Here is a 24211-nt window from a genome sequence, read left to right as displayed (position 1 = left end):
ATCATTTATTTGAATTTCCAAAATAAGGCATTTATGAAAGCAACTATTCACTGTTATAAATACAGTTCTTACTGAATGTGTCAAAGAGCACTGTTTCCACCCGGTTTCGAACCGGGGACCTTTCGCGTGTAAAGCGAACGTGATAACCACTACACTACAGAAACTGCCGCATGTGATTTTTGCAAGGACTAAACCAAATTTTACTGCTATTCACTGCATGTATTTGAATTTCCAAAATATTATTATCTGTTATAAATACAGTTCTTACTGAATGTGTCAAAGAGCACTGTTTCCACCCGGTTTCGAACCGGGGACCTTTCGCATGTGAAGCGAATGTGATAACCACTACACTACAGAAACTGCTTCGTGTGGTTTTTGCAAGGACTAAACCAAATTTTACTGATATTCACTGCATGTATTTGAATTTCCAAAATATTATTATCTGTTATAAATACAGTTCTTACTGAATGTGTCAAAGAGCACTGTTTCCACCCGGTTTCGAACCGGGGACCTTTCGCGTGTGAAGCGAATGTGATAACCACTACACTACAGAAACTGCTTCATGTGGTTTTTGCAAGGACTAAACCAAATTTTACTGATATTCACTGCATGTCTTTGAATTTCCAAAATAAGGCATTTATGAAAGCAACTATTCACTGTTATAAATACAGTTCTTACTGAATGTGTCAAAGAGCATTGTTTCCACCCGGTTTCGAACCGGGGACCTTTCGCATGTAAAGCGAACGTGATAACCACTACACTACAGAAACTGCCGCATGTGTTTTTTGCAAGGACTAAACCAAATTTTACTGCTATTCACTGCATGTATTTGAATTTCCAAAATATTATTATCTGTTATAAATACAGTTCTTACTGATTGTGTCAAAGAGCACTGTTTCCACCCGGTTTCGAACCGGGGACCTTTCGCGTGTGAAGCGAATGTGATAACCACTACACTACAGAAACTGCTGCATGCGTTTTTTGCAAGTACTAAACCAAATTTTACTGATATTCACATCATTTATTTGAATTTCCAAAATAAGGCATTGATGAAAGCAACTATTCACTGTTATAAATACAGTTCTCACTGAATGTGTCAAAGAGCACTGTTTCCACCCGTTTTCGAACCGGGGACCTTTCGCGTGTTAAGCGAACGTGATAACCACTACACTACAGAAACTGCTGCATGTGATTTTTGCAAGGACTAAACCAAATTTTACTGATATTCACTGCATGTATTTGAATTTCGAAAATAAGGCATTTATGAAAGAATCCACTGTTTCCAACCGGTTTCGAAACGGGGACCTTTCGCATGTTAAGCGAACGTGATAACCACTACACTACAGAAACTGCTGCATGTGATTTTTGCAAGGACTAAACCAAATTTTACTGATATTCACTGCATGTCTTTGAATTTCCAAAATAAGGCATTTATGAAAGCAACTATTCACTGTTATAAATACAGTTCTTACTGAATGTGTTCAAAGAGCACTGTTTCCACCCGGTTTCGAACCGGGGACCTTTCACGTGTTAAGCGAACGTGATAACCACTACACTACAGAAACTGCTGCATGTGATTTTTGCAAGGACTAAACCAAATTTCGCATGTTAAGCGAACGTGATAACCACTACACTACAGAAACTGCTGCATGTGATTTTTGCAAGGACTAAACCAAATTTTACTGATATTCACATCATTTATTTGAATTTCCAAAATAAGGCATTTATGAAAGCAACTATTCACTGTTAAAAATACAGTTCTTACTGAATGTGTCAAAGGGCACTGTTTCCACCCAGGTTTCGAACCGGGGACCTTTCGCGTGTGAAGCGAATGTGATAATCACTACATTACAGAAATCGCTGCATGTGGTTTTTGCAAGGACTAAACCAAATTTTACTGATATTCACTGCATGTATTTGAATTTCCAATATAAGGCATTTATGAAAGAAAGCACTTTTACCACCCGGTTTCAAACCAGGGACCTTTCGCGTGTTAAGCGAACGTGATAACCACTACACTACAGAAACTGCCGCATGTGTTTTTTGCAAGGACTAAACCAAATTTTACTGATATTCACATCATTTATTTGAATTTCCAAAATAAGGCATTTATGAAATCAACTATTCACTGTTATAAATACAGTTCTTACTGAATGTGTCAAAGAGCACTGTTTCCACCCGGTTTCGAACCGGGGACCTTTCGCGTGTAAAGCGAACGTGATAACCACTACACTACAGAAACTGCCGCATGTGATTTTTGCAAGGACTAAACCAAATTTTACTGCTATTCACTGCATGGATTTGAATGTCCAAAATATTATTATCTGTTATAAATACAGTTCTTACTGAATGTGTCAAAGAGCACTGTTTCCACCCGGTTTCGAACCGGGGACCTTTCGCGTGTGAAGCGAATGTGATAACCACTACACTACAGAAACTGCTTCGTGTGGTTTTTGCAAGGACTAAACCAAATTTTACTGATATTCACTGCATGTATTTGAATTTCCAAAATATTATTATCTGTTATAAATACAGTTCTTACTGAATGTGTCAAAGAGCACTGTTTCCACCCTGTTTCGAACCGGGGACCTTTCGCGTGTGAAGCGAATGTGATAACCACTACACTACAGAAACTGCTTCATGTGGTTTTTGCAAGGACTAAACCAAATTTTACTGATATTCACTGCATGTCTTTGAATTTCCAAAATAAGGCATTTATGAAAGCAACTATTCACTGTTATAAATACAGTTCTTACTGAATGTGTCAAAGAGCATTGTTTCCACCCGGTTTCGAACCGGGGACCTTTCGCATGTAAAGCGAACATGATAACCACTACACTACAGAAACTGCCGCATGTGATTTTTGCAAGGACTAAACCAAATTTTACTGCTATTCACTGCATGTATTTGAATTTCCAAAATATTATTATCTGTTATAAATACAGTTCTTACTGATTGTGTCAAAGAGCACTGTTTCCACCCGGTTTCGAACCGGGGACCTTTCGCGTGTGAAGCGAATGTGATAACCACTACACTACAGAAACTGCTTCATGTGGTTTTTGCAAGGACTAAACCAAATTTTACTGATATTCACTGCATGTATTTGAATTTCCAAAATAAGGCATTTATGAAAGAAAGCACTTTTTCCACCCGGTTTCAAACCAGGTACCTTTCGCGTGTTAAGCGAACGTGATAACCACTACACTACAGAAACTGCTGCATGTGATTTTTGCAAGGACTAAACCAAATTTTACTGATATTCACATCATTTATTTGAATTTCCAAAATAAGGCATTTATGAAAGCAACTATTCACTGTTATAAATACAGTTCTTACTGAATGTGTCAAAGAGCACTGTTTCCACCCGGTTTCGAACCGGGGACCTTTCGCGTGTAAAGCGAACGTGATAACCACTACACTACAGAAACTGCCGCATGTGATTTTTGCAAGGACTAAACCAAATTTTACTGCTATTCACTGCATGTATTTGAATTTCCAAAATATTATTATCTGTTATAAATACAGTTCTTACTGAATGTGTCAAAGAGCACTGTTTCCACCCGGTTTCGAACCGGGGACCTTTCGCGTGTGAAGCGAATGTGATAACCACTACACTACAGAAACTGCTTCGTGTGGTTTTTGCAAGGACTAAACCAAATTTTACTGATATTCACTGCATGTATTTGAATTTCCAAAATATTATTATCTGTTATAAATACAGTTCTTACTGAATGTGTCAAAGAGCACTGTTTCCACCCTGTTTCGAACCGGGGACCTTTCGCGTGTGAAGCGAATGTGATAACCACTACACTACAGAAACTGCTTCATGTGGTTTTTGCAAGGACTAAACCAAATTTTACTGATATTCACTGCATGTCTTTGAATTTCCAAAATAAGGCATTTATGAAAGCAACTATTCACTGTTATAAATACAGTTCATACTGAATGTGTCAAAGAGCATTGTTTCCACCCGGTTTCGAACCGGGGACCTTTCGCATGTAAAGCGAACATGATAACCACTACACTACAGAAACTGCCGCATGTGATTTTTGCAAGGACTAAACCAAATTTTACTGCTATTCACTGCATGTATTTGAATTTCCAAAATATTATTATCTGTTATAAATACAGTTCTTACTGATTGTGTCAAAGAGCACTGTTTCCACCCGGTTTCGAACCGGGGACCTTTCGCGTGTGAAGCGAATGTGATAACCACTACACTACAGAAACTGCTTCATGTGGTTTTTGCAAGGACTAAACCAAATTTTACTGATATTCACTGCATGTATTTGAATTTCCAAAATAAGGCATTTATGAAAGAAAGCACTTTTTCCACCCGGTTTCAAACCAGGTACCTTTCGCGTGTTAAGCGAACGTGATAACCACTACACTACAGAAACTGCTGCATGTGATTTTTGCAAGGACTAAACCAAATTTTACTGATATTCACATCATTTATTTGAATTTCCAAAATAAGGCATTTATGAAAGCAACTATTCACTGTTATAAATACAGTTCTTACTGAATGTGTCAAAGAGCACTGTTTCCACCCGGTTTCGAACCGGGGACCTTTCGCGTGTAAAGCGAACGTGATAACCACTACACTACAGAAACTGCCGCATGTGATTTTTGCAAGGACTAAACCAAATTTTACTGCTATTCACTGCATGTATTTGAATTTCCAAAATAGTATTATCTGTTATAAATACAGTTCTTACTGAATGTGTCAAAGAGCACTGTTTCCACCCGGTTTCGAACCGGGGACCTTTCGCGTGTGAAGCGAATGTGATAACCACTACACTACAGAAACTGCTTCGTGTGGTTTTTGCAAGGACTAAACCAAATTTTACTGATATTCACTGCATGTATTTGAATTTCCAAAATAAGGCATTTATGAAAGAAAGCACTTTTTCCACCCGGTTTCAAACCAGGTACCTTTCGCGTGTTAAGCGAACGTGATAACCACTACACTACAGAAACTGCTGCATGTGATTTTTGCAAGGACTAAACCAAATTTTACTGATATTCACATCATTTATTTGAATTTCCAAAATAAGGCATTTATGAAAGCAACTATTCACTGTTATAAATACAGTTCTTACTGAATGTGTCAAAGAGCACTGTTTCCACCCGGTTTCGAAAGGGGGACCTTTCGCGTGTAAAGCGAACGTGATAACCACTACACTACAGAAACTGCCGCATGTGATTTTTGCAAGGACTAAACCAAATTTTACTGCTATTCACTGCATGTATTTGAATTTCCAAAATATTATTATCTGTTATAAATACAGTTCTTACTGAATGTGTCAAAGAGCACTGTTTCCACCCTGTTTCGAACCGGGGACCTTTCGCGTGTGAAGCGAATGTGATAACCACTACACTACAGAAACTGCTTCATGTGGTTTTTGCAAGGACTAAACCAAATTTTACTGATATTCACTGCATGTCTTTGAATTTCCAAAATAAGGCATTTATGAAAGCAACTATTCACTGTTATAAATACAGTTCTTACTGAATGTGTCAAAGAGCATTGTTTCCACCCGGTTTCGAACGGGGGACCTTTCGCATGTAAAGCGAACGTGATAACCACTACACTACAGAAACTGCCGCATGTGATTTTTGCAAGGACTAAACCAAATTTTACTGCTATTCACTGCATGTATTTGAATTTCCAAAATATTATTATCTGTTATAAATACAGTTCTTACTGATTGTGTCAAAGAGCACTGTTTCCACCCGGTTTCGAACCGGGGACCTTTCGCGTGTGAAGCGAATGTGATAACCACTACACTACAGAAACTGCTTCATGTGGTTTTTGCAAGGACTAAACCAAATTTTACTGATATTCACTGCATGTATTTGAATTTCCAAAATAAGGCATTTATGAAAGAAAGCACTTTTTCCACCCGGTTTCAAACCAGGTACCTTTCGCGTGTTAAGCGAACGTGATAACCACTACACTACAGAAACTGCTGCATGTGATTTTTGCAAGGACTAAACCAAATTTTACTGATATTCACATCATTTATTTGAATTTCCAAAATAAGGCATTTATGAAAGCAACTATTCACTGTTATAAATACAGTTCTTACTGAATGTGTCAAAGAGCACTGTTTCCACCCGGTTTCGAACCGGGGACCTTTCGCGTGTAAAGCGAACGTGATAACCACTACACTACAGAAACTGCCGCATGTGATTTTTGCAAGGACTAAACCAAATTTTACTGCTATTCACTGCATGTATTTGAATTTCCAAAATATTATTATCTGTTATAAATACAGTTCTTACTGAATGTGTCAAAGAGCACTGTTTCCACCCTGTTTCGAACCGGGGACCTTTCGCGTGTGAAGCGAATGTGATAACCACTACACTACAGAAACTGCTTCATGTGGTTTTTGCAAGGACTAAACCAAATTTTACTGATATTCACTGCATGTCTTTGAATTTCCAAAATAAGGCATTTATGAAAGCAACTATTCACTGTTATAAATACAGTTCTTACTGAATGTGTCAAAGAGCATTGTTTCCACCCGGTTTCGAACCGGGGACCTTTCGCATGTAAAGCGAACGTGATAACCACTACACTACAGAAACTGCCGCATGTGATTTTTGCAAGGACTAAACCAAATTTTACTGCTATTCACTGCATGTATTTGAATTTCCAAAATATTATTATCTGTTATAAATACAGTTCTTACTGATTGTGTCAAAGAGCACTGTTTCCACCCGGTTTCGAACCGGGGACCTTTCGCGTGTGAAGCGAATGTGATAACCACTACACTACAGAAACTGCTTCATGTGGTTTTTGCAAGGACTAAACCAAATTTTACTGATATTCACTGCATGTATTTGAATTTCCAAAATAAGGCATTTATGAAAGAAAGCACTTTTTCCACCCGGTTTCAAACCAGGTACCTTTCGCGTGTTAAGCGAACGTGATAACCACTACACTACAGAAACTGCTGCATGTGATTTTTGCAAGGACTAAACCAGATTTTACTGATATTCACATCATTTATTTGAATTTCCAAAATAAGGCATTTATGAAAGCAACTATTCACTGTTATAAATACAGTTCTTACTGAATGTGTCAAAGAGCACTGTTTCCACCCGGTTTCGAACCGGGGACCTTTCGCGTGTAAAGCGAACGTGATAACCACTACACTACAGAAACTGCCGCATGTGATTTTTGCAAGGACTAAACCAAATTTTACTGCTATTCACTGCATGTATTTGAATTTCCAAAATATTATTATCTGTTATAAATACAGTTCTTACTGAATGTGTCAAAGAGCACTGTTTCCACCCGGTTTCGAACCGGGGACCTTTCGCGTGTGAAGCGAATGTGATAACCAGTACACTACAGAAACTGCTTCATGTGGTTTTTGCAAGGACTAAACCAAATTTTACTGATATTCACTGCATGTCTTTGAATTTCCAAAATAAGGCATTTATGAAAGCAACTATTCACTGTTATAAATACAGTTCTTACTGAATGTGTCAAAGAGCATTGTTTCCACCCGTTTTCGAACCGGGGACCTTTCGCATGTAAAGCGAACGTGCTAACCACTACACTACAGAAACTGCCGCACGTGATCTTTGCAAGGACTAAACCAAATTTTACTGCTATTCACTGCATGTATTTGAATTTCCAAAATATTATTATCTGTTATAAATACAGTTCTTACTGATATTTTATTTTTTCCTTGGGTCACTATATCTATTTTGCCAATTTGGATTGATCCCCTCTACCACACGGAACCCCACTACACGGAACCCCACTAACCTACCGACGGAAACGCACGAGGTATCTACAAACAGACCTCCATCCTATGCTGCTACCGATAGCCATATACCCGGCCAGCTGTCTGGATCGCCACGACCCCAACCAACCTCTACTCACTGGACCCTTATTGATCACTCGATTAGCATGCCTCTCCTTAATGTAAATATGCCTTGTCCATTGCTGTTCTGGTTAGTGTTTATTGGCTTATTTCACTGCAGAGACTCTAGCCCTGCTCTCTATACCATATCCAACCTCTCAGTTCCACCACCCACATATGCGATGACATCACCTGGTTTCAATGATGTTTCTAGAGAGAATATCTCTCTCATCATCACTCAATACCTAGGTTTACCTCCACTGTATTCACATCCTACCATACCTTTGTCTGTACATTATTCCTTTAAACTATTTTATCGCCCCCAGAAACCTCCTTTTACTCTCTGCTCTAGTAGCTCTAGGCGACCAATTCTCATAGCTTTTAGCCGTACCCTTATCCTACTCCTCCTCTGTTCCTCTGGTGATGTAGAGGTGAATCCAGGCCCTGCAGTACCTGGCTCCACTCCTATTCCCCAGGCGCTCTCTTTTGATGACTTCTGTAACCGTAATAGCCTTGGCTTCATGCATGTTAACATTAGAAGCCTCCTCCCTAAGTTTGTTTTGTTCACTGCTTTAGCACACTCTGCCAACCCGGATGTTTTAGCCGTGTCTGAATCCTGGCTTAGAAAGACCACCAAAAATTCAGACATTTTCATCCCCAATTACAAGATTTTCAGACAAGATAGAACGGCCAAAGGGGGCGGTGTTGCAATCTACTGCAAAGACTGCCTGCAGAGTTCTGTTATACTATCCAGGTCTGTTCCCAAACAATTTGAACTTCTACTTTTAAAAATCCACCTCTCTAAAAACAAGTCTCTCACCGTTGCCGCCTGCTATAGACCACCCTCTGCCCCCAGCTGTGCTCTGGACACTATATGTGAACTGATTGCCCCCCATCTATCTTCAGAGCTCGTGCTGCTAGGCGACCTAAATTTGAACATGCTCAACACCCCAGCCACCCTACAATCTAAGCTTGATGCCCTCAATCTCACACAAATTATAAATGAACCTACCAGGTACCACGCCAATTCCGTAAACACGGGTACCCTCATAGATATCATCCTAACAAACTTGCCCTCCAAATACACCTCTGCTGTTTTCAACCAAGATCTCAGCGATCACTGCCTCATTGCCTGCATCCGTAATGGGTCAGCGGTCAAACGACCTCCACTCATCACTGTCAAACGCTCCCTGAAACACTTCAGCGAGCAGGCCTTTCTAATCGACCTGGCCGGGGTATCCTGGAAGGATATTGATCTCATCCCGTCAGTAGAGGATGCCTGGTCATTTTTTAAAAATGCCTTCCTCACCATCTTGAATAAGCATGCCCCATTCAAGAAATTTAGAACCAGGAACAGATATAGCCCTTGGTTCTCTCCTGACCTGACTGCCCTTAACCAACAGAAAAACATCCTATGGCGTTCTGCATTAGCATCGAACAGCCCCCGTGATATGCAACTTTTCAGGGAAGCCAGAAACCAATATACACAGGCAGTTAGAACAGCCAAGGCTAGCTATTTCAAGCAGAAATTTGCTTCCTGCAACACAAATTCAAAAAAGTTCTGGGACACCGTAAAGTCCATGGAGAATAAGAACACCTCCTCCCAGCTTCCAACCGCTCTGAAGATAGGAAACACTGTCACCACCGACAAATCCACTATAATCGAGAATTTCAATAAGCATTTTTCTACGGCTGGCCATGCTTTCCACCTGGCTACCCCCACCCCGGACAACAGCACTGCCCTCCCCTCTGCTACTCGCCCAAGCCTTCCCCATTTCTCTTTCTCCCAAATACAGTCAGCTGATGTTCTAAATGAGCTGCAAAATCTGGACCCTTACAAATCAGCCGGGCTAGATAATCTGGACCCTTTCTTTCTAAAACTATCTGCTGAAATTGTTGCCACCCCTATTACTAGCCTCTTCAACCTCTCTTTCGTGTCGTCTGAGATCCCCAAAGATTGGAAAGCAGCTGCGGTTATCCCCCTCTTCAAAGGGGGGGACACCCTTGACCCTAACTGCTACAGACCTATATCTATCCTACCCTGCCTTTCTAAGGTCTTCGAAAGCCAAGTCAACAAACAGATTACCGACCATTTCGAATCCCACCACACCTTCTCCGCAATGCAATCTGGTTTCAGAGCTGGTCATGGGTGCACCTCAGCCACGCTCAAGGTCATAAACGATATCGTAACCGCCATCGATAGGAAACAATACTGTGCAGCCGTATTCATTGACCTGGCCAAGGCCTTTGACTCTGTCAATCACCACATCCTCATTGGCAGACTCGACAGCCTTGGTTTCTCTAATGATTGCCTCGCCTGGTTCACCAACTACTTCTCTGATCGAGTTCAGTGTGTCAAATCGGAGGGTCTGTTGTCCGGGCCTCTGGCAGTCTCTATGGGGGTGCCACAGGGTTCAATTCTTGGACCGACTCTCTTCTCTGTTTACATCAATGATGTCGCTCTTGCTGCTGGTGATTCTCTGATCCACCTCTACGCAGACGACACTATTCTGTATACTTCTGGCCCTTCTTTTGACACTGTGTTAACAACCCTCCAGGCGAGCTTCAATGCCATACAACTCTCCTTCCGTGGCCTCCAACTGCTCTTAAATACAAGTAAAACCAAATGCATGCTCTTCAACCGATCGCTGCCTGCTCCTGCCCGCCTGTCCAACATCACTACTTTGGACGGCTCTGACTTAGAATATGTGGACACCTACAAATACCTAGGTGTCTGGTTAGACTGCAAACTCTCCTTCCAGACTCACATCAAACATCTCCAATCCAAAGTCAAATCTAGAATTGGCTTCCTATTCCGCAACAAAGCATCCTTTACTCATGCTGCCAAACATACCCTTGTAAAACTGACCATCCTACCAATCCTCGACTTCGGTGATGTCATTTACAAAATAGCCTCCAAAACCCTACTCAATAAATTGGATGCAGTCTATCACAGTGCCATCCGTTTTGTCACCAAAGCCCCATATACTACCCACCACTGCGACCTGTACACTCTCGTTGGCTGGCCCTCGCTTCATACTCGTCGCCAAACCCACTGGTTCCAGGTCATCTACAAGACCCTGCTAGGTAAAGTCCCCCCTTATCTCAGCTCGCTGGTCACCATAGCAGCACCTACCTGTAGCACGCGCTCCAGCAGGTATATCTCTCTAGTCACCCCCAAAACCAATTCTTCCTTTGGACGCCTCTCCTTCCAGTTCTCTGCTGCCAATGACTGGAACGAACTACAAAAATCTCTGAAACTGGAAACACCTATCTCCCTCACTAGCTTTAAGCACCAGCTGTCAGAGCAGCTCATAGATTACTGCACCTGTATATAACCCATCTACAATTTAGCCCAAACAACTACCTCTTTACCTACTGTATTTATTTATTAATTTATTTTGCTCCTTTGCACCCCTTTATTTCTGTCTCTACTTTGCACTTTCTTCCACCGCAAACCAACCATTCCATTGTTTTTTTAGTTTTTATTTTACGTGCTGTGTTGTACTCACTTCGCCTCCATGGCCTTTTATATTTTATTTATTTATACATATATTTGTTTGCCTTCACCTCCCTTATCTCACCTCACTTGCTCACATTGTATATAGACTTATTTTTTATTTTTTTCACTGTATTATTGACTATATGTTGTTTTACTCCATGTGTAACTATGTGTTGTTGTATGTGTCGAACTGCTTTGCTTTATCTTGGCCAGGTCGCAATTGTAAATGAGAACGTGTTCTCAATTTGCCTACCTGGTTAAATAAAGGTTAAATAAAAATAAATAAAAATAAATTGTGTCAAAGAGCACTGTTTCCACCCGGTTTCGAACCGGGGACCTTTCGCGTGTGAAGCGAATGTGATAACCACTACACTACAGAAACTGCTTCATGTGGTTTTTGCAAGGACTAAACCAAATTTTACTGATATTCACTGCATGTATTTGAATTTCCAAAATAAGGCATTTATGAAAGAAAGCACTTTTTCCACCCGGTTTCAAACCAGGTACCTTTCGCGTGTTAAGCGAACGTGATAACCACTACACTACAGAAACTGCTGCATGTGATTTTTGCAAGGACTAAACCAAATTTTACTGATATTCACATCATTTATTTGAATTTCCAAAATAAGGCATTTATGAAAGCAACTATTCACTGTTATAAATTCAGTTCTTACTGAATGTGTCAAAGAGCACGGTTTCCACCCGGTTTCGAACCGGGGACCTTTCGCGTGTAAAGCGAACGTGATAACCACTACACTACAGAAACTGCCGCATGTGATTTTTGCAAGGACTAAACCAAATTTTACTGCTATTCACTGCATGTATTTGAATTTCCAAAATATTATTATCTGTTATAAATACAGTTCTTACTGACTGTGTCAAAGAGCACTGTTTCCACCCGGTTTCGAACCGGGGACCTTTCGCGTGTGAAGCGAATGTGATAACCACTACACTACAGAAACTGCTGCATGCGTTTTTTGCAAGTACTAAACCAAATTTTACTGATATTCACATCATTTATTTGAATTTCCAAAATAAGGCATTGATGAAAGCAACTATTCACTGTTATAAATACAGTTCTCACTGAATGTGTCAAAGAGCACTGTTTCCACCCGTTTTCGAACCGGGGACCTTTCGCGTGTGAAGCGAACGTGATAACCACTACACTACAGAAACTGCTGCATGTGATTTTTGCAAGGACTAAACCAAATTTTACTGATATTCACTGCATGTATTTGAATTTCGAAAATAAGGCATTTATGAAAGAATCCACTGTTTCCAACCGGTTTCGAAACGGGGACCTTTCGCATGTTAAGCGAACGTGATAACCACTACACTACAGAAACTGCTGCATGTGATTTTTGCAAGGACTAAACCAAATTTTACTGATATTCACTGCATGTCTTTGAATTTCCAAAATAAGGCATTTATGAAAGCAACTATTCACTGTTATAAATACAGTTCTTACTGAATGTGTTCAAAGAGCACTGTTTCCACCCGGTTTCGAACCGGGGACCTTTCACGTGTTAAGCGAACGTGATAACCACTACACTACAGAAACTGCTGCATGTGATTTTTGCAAGGACTAAACCAAATTTCGCATGTTAAGCGAACGTGATAACCACTACACTACAGAAACTGCTGCATGTGATTTTTGCAAGGACTAAACCAAATTTTACTGATATTCACATCATTTATTTGAATTTCCAAAATAAGGCATTTATGAAAGCAACTATTCACTGTTAAAAATACAGTTCTTACTGAATGTGTCAAAGGGCACTGTTTCCACCCAGGTTTCGAACCGGGGACCTTTCGCGTGTGAAGCGAATGTGATAATCACTACATTACAGAAATCGCTGCATGTGGTTTTTGCAAGGACTAAACCAAATTTTACTGATATTCACTGCATGTATTTGAATTTCCAATATAAGGCATTTATGAAAGAAAGCACTTTTACCACCCGGTTTCAAACCAGGGACCTTTCGCGTGTTAAGCGAACGTGATAACCACTACACTACAGAAACTGCCGCATGTGTTTTTTGCAAGGACTAAACCAAATTTTACTGATATTCACATCATTTATTTGAATTTCCAAAATAAGGCATTTATGAAAGCAACTATTCACTGTTATAAATACAGTTCTTACTGAATGTGTCAAAGAGCACTGTTTCCACCCGGTTTCGAACCGGGGACCTTTCGCATGTAAAGCGAACGTGATAACCACTACACTACAGAAACTGCTTCGTGTGGTTTTTGCAAGGACTAAACCAAATTTTACTGATATTCACTGCATGTATTTGAATTTCCAAAATATTATTATCTGTTATAAATACAGTTCTTACTGAATGTGTCAAAGAGCACTGTTTCCACCCTGTTTCGAACCGGGGACCTTTCGCGTGTGAAGCGAATGTGATAACCACTACACTACAGAAACTGCTTCATGTGGTTTTTGCAAGGACTAAACCAAATTTTACTGATATTCACTGCATGTCTTTGAATTTCCAAAATAAGGCATTTATGAAAGCAACTATTCACTGTTATAAATACAGTTCTTACTGAATGTGTCAAAGAGCATTGTTTCCACCCGGTTTCGAACCGGGGACCTTTCGCATGTAAAGCGAACATGATAACCACTACACTACAGAAACTGCCGCATGTGATTTTTGCAAGGACTAAACCAAATTTTACTGCTATTCACTGCATGTATTTGAATTTCCAAAATATTATTATCTGTTATAAATACAGTTCTTACTGATTGTGTCAAAGAGCACTGTTTCCACCCGGTTTCGAACCGGGGACCTTTCGCGTGTGAAGCAAATGTGATAACCACTACACTACAGAAACTGCTTCATGTGGTTTTTGCAAGGACTAAACCAAATTTTACTGATATTCACTGCATGTATTTGAATTTCCAAAATAAGGCATTTATGAAAGAAAGCACTTTTTCCACCCGGTTTCAAACCAGGTACCTTTCGCGTGTTAAGCGAATGTGATAACCACTACACTACAGAAACTGCTGAATGCGTTTTTTGCAAGTACTAAACCAAATTTTACTGATATTCACATCATTTATTTGAATTTCCAAAATAAGGCATTGATGAAAGCAACTATTCACTGTTATAAATACAGTTCTTACTGAATGTGTTCAAAGAGCACTGTTTCCACCCGGTTTCGAACCGGGGACCTTTCACGTGTTAAGCGAACGTGATAACCACTACACTACAGAAACTGCTGCATGTGATTTTTGCAAGGACTAAACCAAATTTGACTGATATTCACTGCTTGTATTTGAATTTCGAAAATAAGGCATTTATGAAAGAATGCACTGTTTCCACCCGGTTTCGAACCGGGGACCTTTCGCATGTTAAGCGAACGTGATAACCACTACACTACAGAAACTGCTGCATGTGATTTTTGCAAGGACTAAACCAAATTTTACTGATATTCACTGCATGTCTTTGAATTTCCAAAATAAGGCATTTATGAAAGCAACTATTCACTGTTATAAATACAGTTCTTACTGAATGTGTCAAAGAGCACTGTTTCCACCCGGTTTCGAACCGGGGACCTTTCGCGTGTAAAGCCAACGTGATAACCACTACACTACAGAAACTGCCGCATGTGATTTTTGCAAGTACTAAACCAAATTTTACTGCTATTCACTGCATGTATTTGAATTTCCAAAATATTATTATCTGTTATAAATACAGTTCTTACTGAATGTGTCAAAGAGCACTGTTTCCACCCGGTTTCGAACCGGGGACCTTTCGCGTGTGAAGCGAATGTGATAACCACTACATTACAGAAATCGCTGCATGTGGTTTTTGCAAGGTATTTGAATTTCCAAAATAAGGCATTTATGAAAGAAAGCACGTTTTCCACCCGGTTTCAAACCAGGGACCTTTCGCGTGTTAAGCGAACGTGATAACCACTTCACTACAGAAACTGCTGCATGTGATTTTTGCAAGGACTAAACCAAATTTTACTGATATTCACTGCATGTCTTTGAATTTCCAAAATAAGGCATTTATGAAAGCAACTATTCACTGTTATAAATACAGTTCTTACTGAATGTGTCAATGAGCACGGTTTCCACCCTGTTTTGAACCAAGGACCTTTCGCGTGTGAAGCAAATGTGATAACCACTACACTACAGAAACTGCTGCATGTAGTTTTTGCAAGGTCTAAACCAAATTTTACTGATATTCACTGCATGTCTTTGAATTTCCAAAATAAGGCATTTATGAAAGCAACTATTCACTGTTATAAATACAGTTCTTACTGAATGTGTCAAAGAGCACTGTTTCCACCCGTTTTTGAACCGGGGACCTTTCGCGTGTTAAGCGAACGTGATAACCACTACACTACAGAAACTGCTGCATGTGGTTTTTGCAAGGACTAAACCAAATTTTACTGATATTCACATCATTTATTTGAATTTTCCATAATAAGGCATTTATGAAAGCAACTATTCACTGTTATAAATACAGTTCTTACTGAATGTGTCAAAGAGCACTGTTTCCACCCGGTTTCGAACCGGGGACCTTTCGCGTGTAAAGCGAACGTGATAACCACTACACTACAGAAACTGCCGCATGTGATTTTTGCAAGGACTAAACCAAATTTTACTGCTATTCACTGCATGTATTTGAATTTCCAAAATATTATTATCTGTTATAAATACAGTTCTTACTGAATGTGTCAAAGAGCACTGTTTCCACCCGGTTTCGAACCGGGGACCTTTCGCGTGTGAAGCGAATGTGATAACCACTACACTACAGAAACTGCTGCATGCGTTTTTTGCAAGTACTAAACCAAATTTTACTGATATTCACATCATTTATTTGAATTTCCAAAATAAGGCATTGATGAAAGCAACTATTCACTGTTATAAATACAGTTCTCACTGAATGTGTCAAAGAGCACTGTTTCCACCCGTTTTCGAACCGGGGACCTTTCGCGTGTTAAGCGAACGTGATAACCACTACACTACAGAAACTGCTGCATGTGATTTTTGCAAGGACTAAACCAAATTTTACTGATATTCACTGCATGTATTTGAATTTCGAAAATAAGGCATTTATGAAAGAATCCACTGTTTCCAACCGGTTTCGAAACGGGGACCTTTCGCATGTTAAGCGAACGTGATAACCACTACACTACAGAAACTGCTGCATGTGATTTTTGCAAGGACTAAACCAAATTTTACTGATATTCACTGCATGTCTTTGAATTTCCAAAATAAGGCATTTATGAAAGCAACTATTCACTGTTATAAATACAGTTCTTACTGAATGTGTTCAAAGAGCACTGTTTCCACCCGGTTTCGAACCGGGGACCTTTCACGTGTTAAGCGAACGTGATAACCACTACACTACAGAAACTGCTGCATGTGATTTTTGCAAGGACTAAACCAAATTTCGCATGTTAAGCGAACGTGATAACCACTACACTACAGAAACTGCTGCATGTGATTTTTGCAAGGACTAAACCAAATTTTACTGATATTCACATCATTTATTTGAATTTCCAAAATAAGGCATTTATGAAAGCAACTATTCACTGTTAAAAATACAGTTCTTACTGAATGTGTCAAAGGGCACTGTTTCCACCCAGGTTTCGAACCGGGGACCTTTCGCGTGTGAAACGAATGTGATAATCACTACATTACAGAAATCGCTGCATGTGGTTTTTGCAAGGACTAAACCAAATTTTACTGATATTCACTGCATGTATTTGAATTTCCAATATAAGGCATTTATGAAAGAAAGCACTTTTACCACCCGGTTTCAAACCAGGGACCTTTCGCGTGTTAAGCGAACGTGATAACCACTACACTACAGAAACTGCCGCATGTGTTTTTTGCAAGGACTAAACCAAATTTTACTGATATTCACATCATTTATTTGAATTTCCAAAATAAGGCATTTATGAAAGCAACTATTCACTGTTATAAATACAGTTCTTACTGAATGTGTCAAAGAGCACTGTTTCCACCCGGTTTCAAACCGGGGACCTTTCGCATGTAAAGCGAACGTGATAACCACTACACTACAGAAACTGCTTCGTGTGGTTTTTGCAAGGACTAAACCAAATTTTACTGATATTCACTGCATGTATTTGAATTTCCAAAATATTATTATCTGTTATAAATACAGTTCTTACTGAATGTGTCAAAGAGCACTGTTTCCACCCTGTTTCGAACCGGGGACCTTTCGCGTGTGAAGCGAATGTGATAACCACTACACTACAGAAACTGCTTCATGTGGTTTTTGCAAGGACTAAACCAAATTTTACTGATATTCACTGCATGTCTTTGAATTTCCAAAATAAGGCATTTATGAAAGCAACTATTCACTGTTATAAATACAGTTCTTACTGAATGTGTCAAAGAGCATTGTTTCCACCCGGTTTCGAACCGGGGACCTTTCGCATGTAAAGCGAACATGATAACCACTACACTACAGAAACTGCCGCATGTGATTTTTGCAAGGACTAAACCAAATTTTACTGCTATTCACTGCATGTATTTGAATTTCCAAAATATTATTATCTGTTATAAATACAGTTCTTACTGATTGTGTCAAAGAGCACTGTTTCCACCCGGTTTCGAACCGGGGACCTTTCGCGTGTGAAGCGAATGTGATAACCACTACACTACAGAAACTGCTTCATGTGGTTTTTGCAAGGACTAAACCAAATTTTACTGATATTCACTGCATGTATTTGAATTTCCAAAATAAGGCATTTATGAAAGAAAGCACTTTTTCCACCCGGTTTCAAACCAGGTACCTTTCGCGTGTTAAGCGAATGTGATAACCACTACACTACAGAAACTGCTGAATGCGTTTTTTGCAAGTACTAAACCAAATTTTACTGATATTCACATCATTTATTTGAATTTCCAAAATAAGGCATTGATGAAAGCAACTATTCACTGTTATAAATACAGTTCTTACTGAATGTGTTCAAAGAGCACTGTTTCCACCCGGTTTCGAACCGGGGACGCTTTCACGTGTTAAGCGAACGTGATAACCACTACACTACAGAAACTGCTGCATGTGATTTTTGCAAGGACTAAACCAAATTTGACTGATATTCACTGCTTGTATTTGAATTTCGAAAATAAGGCATTTATGAAAGAATGCACTGTTTCCACCCGGTTTCGAACCGGGGACCTTTCGCATGTTAAGCGAACGTGATAACCACTACACTACAGAAACTGCTGCATGTGATTTTTGCAAGGACTAAACCAAATTTTACTGATATTCACTGCATGTCTTTGAATTTCCAAAATAAGGCATTTATGAAAGCAACTATTCACTGTTATAAATACAGTTCTTACTGAATGTGTCAAAGAGCACTGTTTCCACCCGGTTTCGAACCGGGGACCTTTCGCGTGTAAAGCGAACGTGATAACCACTACACTACAGAAACTGCCGCATGTGATTTTTGCAAGTACTAAACCAAATTTTACTGCTATTCACTGCATGTATTTGAATTTCCAAAATATTATTATCTGTTATAAATACAGTTCTTACTGAATGTGTCAAAGAGCACTGTTTCCACCCGGTTTCGAACCGGGGATCTTTCGCGTGTGAAGCGAATGTGATAACCACTACATTACAGAAATCGCTGCATGTGGTTTTTGCAAGGTATTTGAATTTCCAAAATAAGGCATTTATGAAAGAAAGCACGTTTTCCACCCGGTTTCAAACCAGGGACCTTTCGCGTGTTAAGCGAACGTGATAACCACTTCACTACAGAAACTGCTGCATGTGATTTTTGCAAGGACTAAACCAAATTTTACTGATATTCACTGCATGTCTTTGAATTTCCAAAATAAGGCATTTATGAAAGCAACTATTCACTGTTATAAATACAGTTCTTACTGAATGTGTCAATGAGCACTGTTTCCACCCTGTTTTGAACCAAGGACCTTTCGCGTGTGAAGCAAATGTGATAACCACTACACTACAGAAACTGCTGCATGTAGTTTTTGCAAGGTCTAAACCAAATTTTACTGATATTCACTGCATGTCTTTGAATTTCCAAAATAAGGCATTTATGAAAGCAACTATTCACTGTTATAAATACAGTTCTTACTGAATGTGTCAAAGAGCACTGTTTCCACCCGTTTTTGAACCGGGGACCTTTCGCGTGTTAAGCGAACGTGATAACCACTACACTACAGAAACTGCTGCATGTGGTTTTTGCAAGGACTAAACCAAATTTTACTGATATTCACATCATTTATTTGAATTTTCCATAATAAGGCATTTATGAAAGCAACTATTCACTGTTATAAATACAGTTCTTACTGAATGTGTCAAAGAGCACTGTCTCCACCCGGTTTCGAACCGGGGACCTTTTGCGTGTGAAGCGAATGTGATAACCACTACACTACAGAAACTGCTGCATGTGGTTTTTGCAAGGACTAAACAAAATTTTACTGATATTCACTGCATGTATTTGAATTTCCAAAATAAGGTATTTATGAAAGAATGCACTGTTTCCACCCTATTTCAAACCGGGGACCTTTCGCGTGTTAAGCGAACGTGATAACCACTACACTACAGAAACTGCTGCATGTGGTTTTTGCAAGGACTAAACCAAATTTTACTGATATTCACATCATTTATTTGAATTTTCCATAATAAGGCATTTATGAAAGCAACTATTCACTGTTATAAATACAGTTCTTACTGAATGTGTCAAAGAGCACTGTTTCCACCCGGTTTCTAACCGGGGACCTTTCGCCTGTGAAGCGAACGTGATAACCACTACACTACAGAAACTACTGCATGTGATTTTTGCAAGGACTAAACCAAATTTTACTGATATTCACATCATTTATTTGAATTTCCAAAATAAGGCATTTATGAAAGCAACTATTTACTTTTATAAATACAGTTCTTACTGAATGTGTCAAAGAGCACTGTTTCCACCCGGTTTCGAACCGGGGACCTTTCGCGTGTAAAGCGAACGTGATAACCACTACACTACAGAAACTGCTTCGTGTGGTTTTTGCAAGGACTAAACCAAATTTTACTGATATTCACTGCATGTATTTGAATTTCCAAAATATTATTATCTGTTATAAATACAGTTCTTACTGAATGTGTCAAAGAGCACTGTTTCCACCCTGTTTCGAACCGGGGACCTTTCGCATGTGAAGCGAATGTGATAACCACTACACTACAGAAACTGCTTCATGTGGTTTTTGCAAGGACTAAACCAAATTTTACTGATATTCAATGCATGTCTTTGAATTTCCAAAATAAGGCATTTATGAAAGCAACTATTCACTGTTATAAATACAGTTCTTACTGAATGTGTCAAAGAGCATTGTTTCCACCCGGTTTCGAACCGGGGACCTTTCGCATGTAAAGCGAACGTGATAACCACTACACTACAGAAACTGCCGCATGTGATTTTTGCAAGGACTAAACCAAATTTTACTGCTATTCACTGCATGTATTTGAATTTCCAAAATATTATTATCTGTTATAAATACAGTTCTTACTGATTGTGTCAAAGAGCACTGTTTCCACCCGGTTTCGAACCGGGGACCTTTCGCGTGTGAAGCGAATGTGATAACCACTACACTACAGAAACTGCTTCATGTGGTTTTTGCAAGGACTAAACCAAATTTTACTGATATTCACTGCATGTATTTGAATTTCCAAAATAAGGCATTTATGAAAGAAAGCACTTTTTCCACCCGGTTTCAAACCAGGTACCTTTCGCGTGTTAAGCGAACGTGATAACCACTACACTACAGAAACTGCTGCATGTGATTTTTGCAAGGACTAAACCAAATTTTACTGATATTCACATCATTTATTTGAATTTCCAAAATAAGGCATTTATGAAAGCAACTATTCACTGTTATAAATTCAGTTCTTACTGAATGTGTCAAAGAGCACTGTTTCCACCCGGTTTCGAACCGGGGACCTTTCGCGTGTAAAGCGAACGTGATAACCACTACACTACAGAAACTGCCGCATGTGATTTTTGCAAGGACTAAACCAAATTTTACTGCTATTCACTGCATGTATTTGAATTTCCAAAATATTATTATCTGTTATAAATACAGTTCTTACTGAATGTGTCAAAGAGCACTGTTTCCACCCGGTTTCGAACCGGGGACCTTTCGCGTGTGAAGCGAATGTGATAACCACTACACTACAGAAACTGCTGAATGCGTTTTTTGCAAGTACTAAACCAAATTTTACTGATATTCACATCATTTATTTGAATTTCCAAAATAAGGCATTGATGAAAGCAACTATTCACTGTTATAAATACAGTTCTTACTGAATGTGTTCAAAGAGCAATGTTTCCACCCGGTTTCGAACCGGGGACCTTTCACGTGTTAAGCGAACGTGATAACCACTACACTACAGAAACTGCTGCATGTGATTTTTGCAAGGACTAAACCAAATTTGACTGATATTCACTGCATGTATTTGAATTTCGAAAATAAGGCATTTATGAAAGAATGCACTGTTTCCACCCGGTTTCGAACCGGGGACCTTTCGCGTGTTAAGCGAACGTGATAACCACTACACTACAGAAACTGCTGCATGTGATTTTTGCAAGGACTAAACCAAATTTTACTGATATTCACTGCATGTCTTTGAATTTCCAAAATAAGGCATTTATGAAAGCAACTATTCACTGTTATAAATACAGTTCTTACTGAATGTGTCAAAGAGCACTGTTTCCACCCGGTTTCGAACCGGGGACCTTTCGCGTGTAAAGCGAACGTGATAACCACTACACTACAGAAACTGCCGCATGTGATTTTTGCAAGTACTAAACCAAATTTTACTGCTATTCACTGCATGTATTTGAATTTCCAAAATATTATTATCTGTTATAAATACAGTTCTTACTGAATGTGTCAAAGAGCACTGTTTCCACCCGGTTTCGAACCGGGGACCTTTCGCGTGTGAAGCGAATGTGATAACCACTACATTACAGAAATCGCTGCATGTGGTTTTTGCAAGGTATTTGAATTTCCAAAATAAGGCATTTATGAAAGAAAGCACGTTTTCCACCCGGTTTCAAACCAGGGACCTTTCGCGTGTTAAGCGAACGTGATAACCACTTCACTACAGAAACTGCTGCATGTGATTTTTGCAAGGACTAAACCAAATTTTACTGATATTCACTGCATGTCTTTGAATTTCCAAAATAAGGCATTTATGAAAGCAACTATTCACTGTTATAAATACAGTTCTTACTGAATGTGTCAATGAGCACTGTTTCCACCCTGTTTTGAACCGAGGACCTTTCGCGTGTGAAGCAAATGTGATAACCACTACACTACAGAAACTGCTGCATGTAGTTTTTGCAAGGTCTAAACCAAATTTTACTGATATTCACTGCATGTCTTTGAATTTCCAAAATAAGGCATTTATGAAAGCAACTATTCACTGTTATAAATACAGTTCTTACTGAATGTGTCAAAGAGCACTGTTTCCACCCGTTTTTGAACCGGGGACCTTTCGCGTGTTAAGCGAACGTGATAACCACTACACTACAGAAACTGCTGCATGTGGTTTTTGCAAGGACTAAACCAAATTTTACTGATATTCACATCATTTATTTGAATTTTCCATAATAAGGCATTTATGAAAGCAACTATTCACTGTTATAAATACAGTTCTTACTGAATGTGTCAAAGAGCACTGTTTCCACCCGGTTTCGAACCGGGGACCTTTTGCGTGTGAAGCGAATGTGATAACCACTACACTACAGAAACTGCTGCATGTGGTTTTTGCAAGGACTAAACCAAATTTTACTGATATTCACTGCATGTATTTGAATTTCCAAAATAAGGTATTTATGAAAGAATGCACTGTTTCCACCCTATTTCAAACCGGGGACCTTTCGCGTGTTAAGCGAACGTGATAACCACTACACTACAGAAACTGCCGCATGTGATTTTTGCAAGGACTGAACCAAATTTTACTGATATTCATTGCATGTCTTTGAATTTCCAAAATAAGGCATTTATGAAAGCAACTATTCACTGTTATAAATACAGTTCTTACTGAATGTGTCAAAGAGCACTGTTTCCACCCGGTTTCAAACCGGGGACCTTTCGCGTGTGAAGCGAATGTGATAACCACTACACTACAGAAACTGCTGCATGTGGTTTTTGCAAGGACTAAACCAAATTTTACTGATATTCACATCATTTATTTGAATTTCCAAAATAAGGCATTTATGAAAGCAACTATTTACTGTTATAAATACAGTTCTTACTGAATGTGTCAAAGAGCACTGTTTCCACCCGGTTTCTAACCGGGGACCTTTCGCCTGTGAAGCGAACGTGATAACCACTACACTACAGAAACTACTGCATGTGATTTTTGCAAGGACTAAACCAAATTTTACTGATATTCACATCATTTATTTGAATTTCCAAAATAAGGCATTTATGAAAGCAACTATTTACTGTTATAAATACAGTTCTTACTGAATGTGTCAAAGAGCACTGTTTCCACCCGGTTTCGAACCGGGGACCTTTCGCCTGTGAAGCGAATGTGATAACCACTACACTACTGAAACTGCTGCATGTTGTTTTTGCAAGGACTAAACCAAATTTTACTGATATTCACTGCATGTATTTGAATTTCCAAAATAAGGCATTTATGAAAGAATGCACTGTTTCCACCCGGTTTCGAACCGGGGACCTTTCGCGTGTTAAGCGAACGTGATAACCACTACACTACAGAAACTGCTGCATGTGATTTTTGCAAGGACTAAACCAAATTTTATTGATATTCACATCATTTATTTGAATTTCCAA

At 39.2% G+C, this 24211-nt stretch overlaps 21 non-coding genes across 21 annotated transcripts; all 21 read right to left on the bottom strand.

Annotated features, from left to right (window-relative positions):
* Positions 1-91: 91 nt before the first annotated feature.
* On the bottom strand, positions 92-164 carry trnav-uac (transfer RNA valine (anticodon UAC)). Its single transcript has one exon. It is a non-coding gene; the product is annotated as a tRNA-Val (tRNA).
* A 319-nt stretch (positions 165-483) lies between these two features.
* Positions 484-556, bottom strand: trnav-cac (transfer RNA valine (anticodon CAC)). Its single transcript has one exon. It is a non-coding gene; the product is annotated as a tRNA-Val (tRNA).
* Positions 557-893: 337 nt separating this feature from the next.
* trnav-cac (transfer RNA valine (anticodon CAC)) lies at positions 894-966 on the bottom strand. The gene has a single exon. It is a non-coding gene; the product is annotated as a tRNA-Val (tRNA).
* A 1203-nt stretch (positions 967-2169) lies between these two features.
* trnav-uac (transfer RNA valine (anticodon UAC)) lies at positions 2170-2242 on the bottom strand. Its single transcript has one exon. It is a non-coding gene; the product is annotated as a tRNA-Val (tRNA).
* Positions 2243-2365: 123 nt separating this feature from the next.
* Positions 2366-2438, bottom strand: trnav-cac (transfer RNA valine (anticodon CAC)). The gene has a single exon. It is a non-coding gene; the product is annotated as a tRNA-Val (tRNA).
* A 533-nt stretch (positions 2439-2971) lies between these two features.
* trnav-cac (transfer RNA valine (anticodon CAC)) lies at positions 2972-3044 on the bottom strand. The gene has a single exon. It is a non-coding gene; the product is annotated as a tRNA-Val (tRNA).
* A 311-nt stretch (positions 3045-3355) lies between these two features.
* On the bottom strand, positions 3356-3428 carry trnav-uac (transfer RNA valine (anticodon UAC)). Its single transcript has one exon. It is a non-coding gene; the product is annotated as a tRNA-Val (tRNA).
* Positions 3429-3551: 123 nt separating this feature from the next.
* trnav-cac (transfer RNA valine (anticodon CAC)) lies at positions 3552-3624 on the bottom strand. The gene has a single exon. It is a non-coding gene; the product is annotated as a tRNA-Val (tRNA).
* Positions 3625-4157: 533 nt separating this feature from the next.
* trnav-cac (transfer RNA valine (anticodon CAC)) lies at positions 4158-4230 on the bottom strand. The gene has a single exon. It is a non-coding gene; the product is annotated as a tRNA-Val (tRNA).
* A 311-nt stretch (positions 4231-4541) lies between these two features.
* On the bottom strand, positions 4542-4614 carry trnav-uac (transfer RNA valine (anticodon UAC)). The gene has a single exon. It is a non-coding gene; the product is annotated as a tRNA-Val (tRNA).
* A 123-nt stretch (positions 4615-4737) lies between these two features.
* On the bottom strand, positions 4738-4810 carry trnav-cac (transfer RNA valine (anticodon CAC)). Its single transcript has one exon. It is a non-coding gene; the product is annotated as a tRNA-Val (tRNA).
* Positions 4811-5727: 917 nt separating this feature from the next.
* On the bottom strand, positions 5728-5800 carry trnav-cac (transfer RNA valine (anticodon CAC)). The gene has a single exon. It is a non-coding gene; the product is annotated as a tRNA-Val (tRNA).
* A 311-nt stretch (positions 5801-6111) lies between these two features.
* Positions 6112-6184, bottom strand: trnav-uac (transfer RNA valine (anticodon UAC)). Its single transcript has one exon. It is a non-coding gene; the product is annotated as a tRNA-Val (tRNA).
* A 917-nt stretch (positions 6185-7101) lies between these two features.
* Positions 7102-7174, bottom strand: trnav-uac (transfer RNA valine (anticodon UAC)). Its single transcript has one exon. It is a non-coding gene; the product is annotated as a tRNA-Val (tRNA).
* Positions 7175-15901: 8727 nt separating this feature from the next.
* trnav-uac (transfer RNA valine (anticodon UAC)) lies at positions 15902-15974 on the bottom strand. The gene has a single exon. It is a non-coding gene; the product is annotated as a tRNA-Val (tRNA).
* Positions 15975-18749: 2775 nt separating this feature from the next.
* On the bottom strand, positions 18750-18822 carry trnav-uac (transfer RNA valine (anticodon UAC)). The gene has a single exon. It is a non-coding gene; the product is annotated as a tRNA-Val (tRNA).
* Positions 18823-20324: 1502 nt separating this feature from the next.
* trnav-uac (transfer RNA valine (anticodon UAC)) lies at positions 20325-20397 on the bottom strand. The gene has a single exon. It is a non-coding gene; the product is annotated as a tRNA-Val (tRNA).
* Positions 20398-21314: 917 nt separating this feature from the next.
* On the bottom strand, positions 21315-21387 carry trnav-uac (transfer RNA valine (anticodon UAC)). Its single transcript has one exon. It is a non-coding gene; the product is annotated as a tRNA-Val (tRNA).
* Positions 21388-21895: 508 nt separating this feature from the next.
* trnav-aac (transfer RNA valine (anticodon AAC)) lies at positions 21896-21968 on the bottom strand. Its single transcript has one exon. It is a non-coding gene; the product is annotated as a tRNA-Val (tRNA).
* Positions 21969-22109: 141 nt separating this feature from the next.
* trnav-uac (transfer RNA valine (anticodon UAC)) lies at positions 22110-22182 on the bottom strand. Its single transcript has one exon. It is a non-coding gene; the product is annotated as a tRNA-Val (tRNA).
* Positions 22183-24067: 1885 nt separating this feature from the next.
* trnav-aac (transfer RNA valine (anticodon AAC)) lies at positions 24068-24140 on the bottom strand. The gene has a single exon. It is a non-coding gene; the product is annotated as a tRNA-Val (tRNA).
* Between the last annotated feature and the right edge of the window lie 71 nt (positions 24141-24211).

Source organism: Salvelinus alpinus, chromosome 3, assembly GCF_045679555.1.
Source record: "Salvelinus alpinus chromosome 3, SLU_Salpinus.1, whole genome shotgun sequence".
NCBI classification, from domain to species: domain Eukaryota; kingdom Metazoa; phylum Chordata; class Actinopteri; order Salmoniformes; family Salmonidae; genus Salvelinus; species Salvelinus alpinus.
Note: the sequence above shows the minus strand (reverse complement) of the source record. Positions and strands in the feature narration are given on the sequence as shown.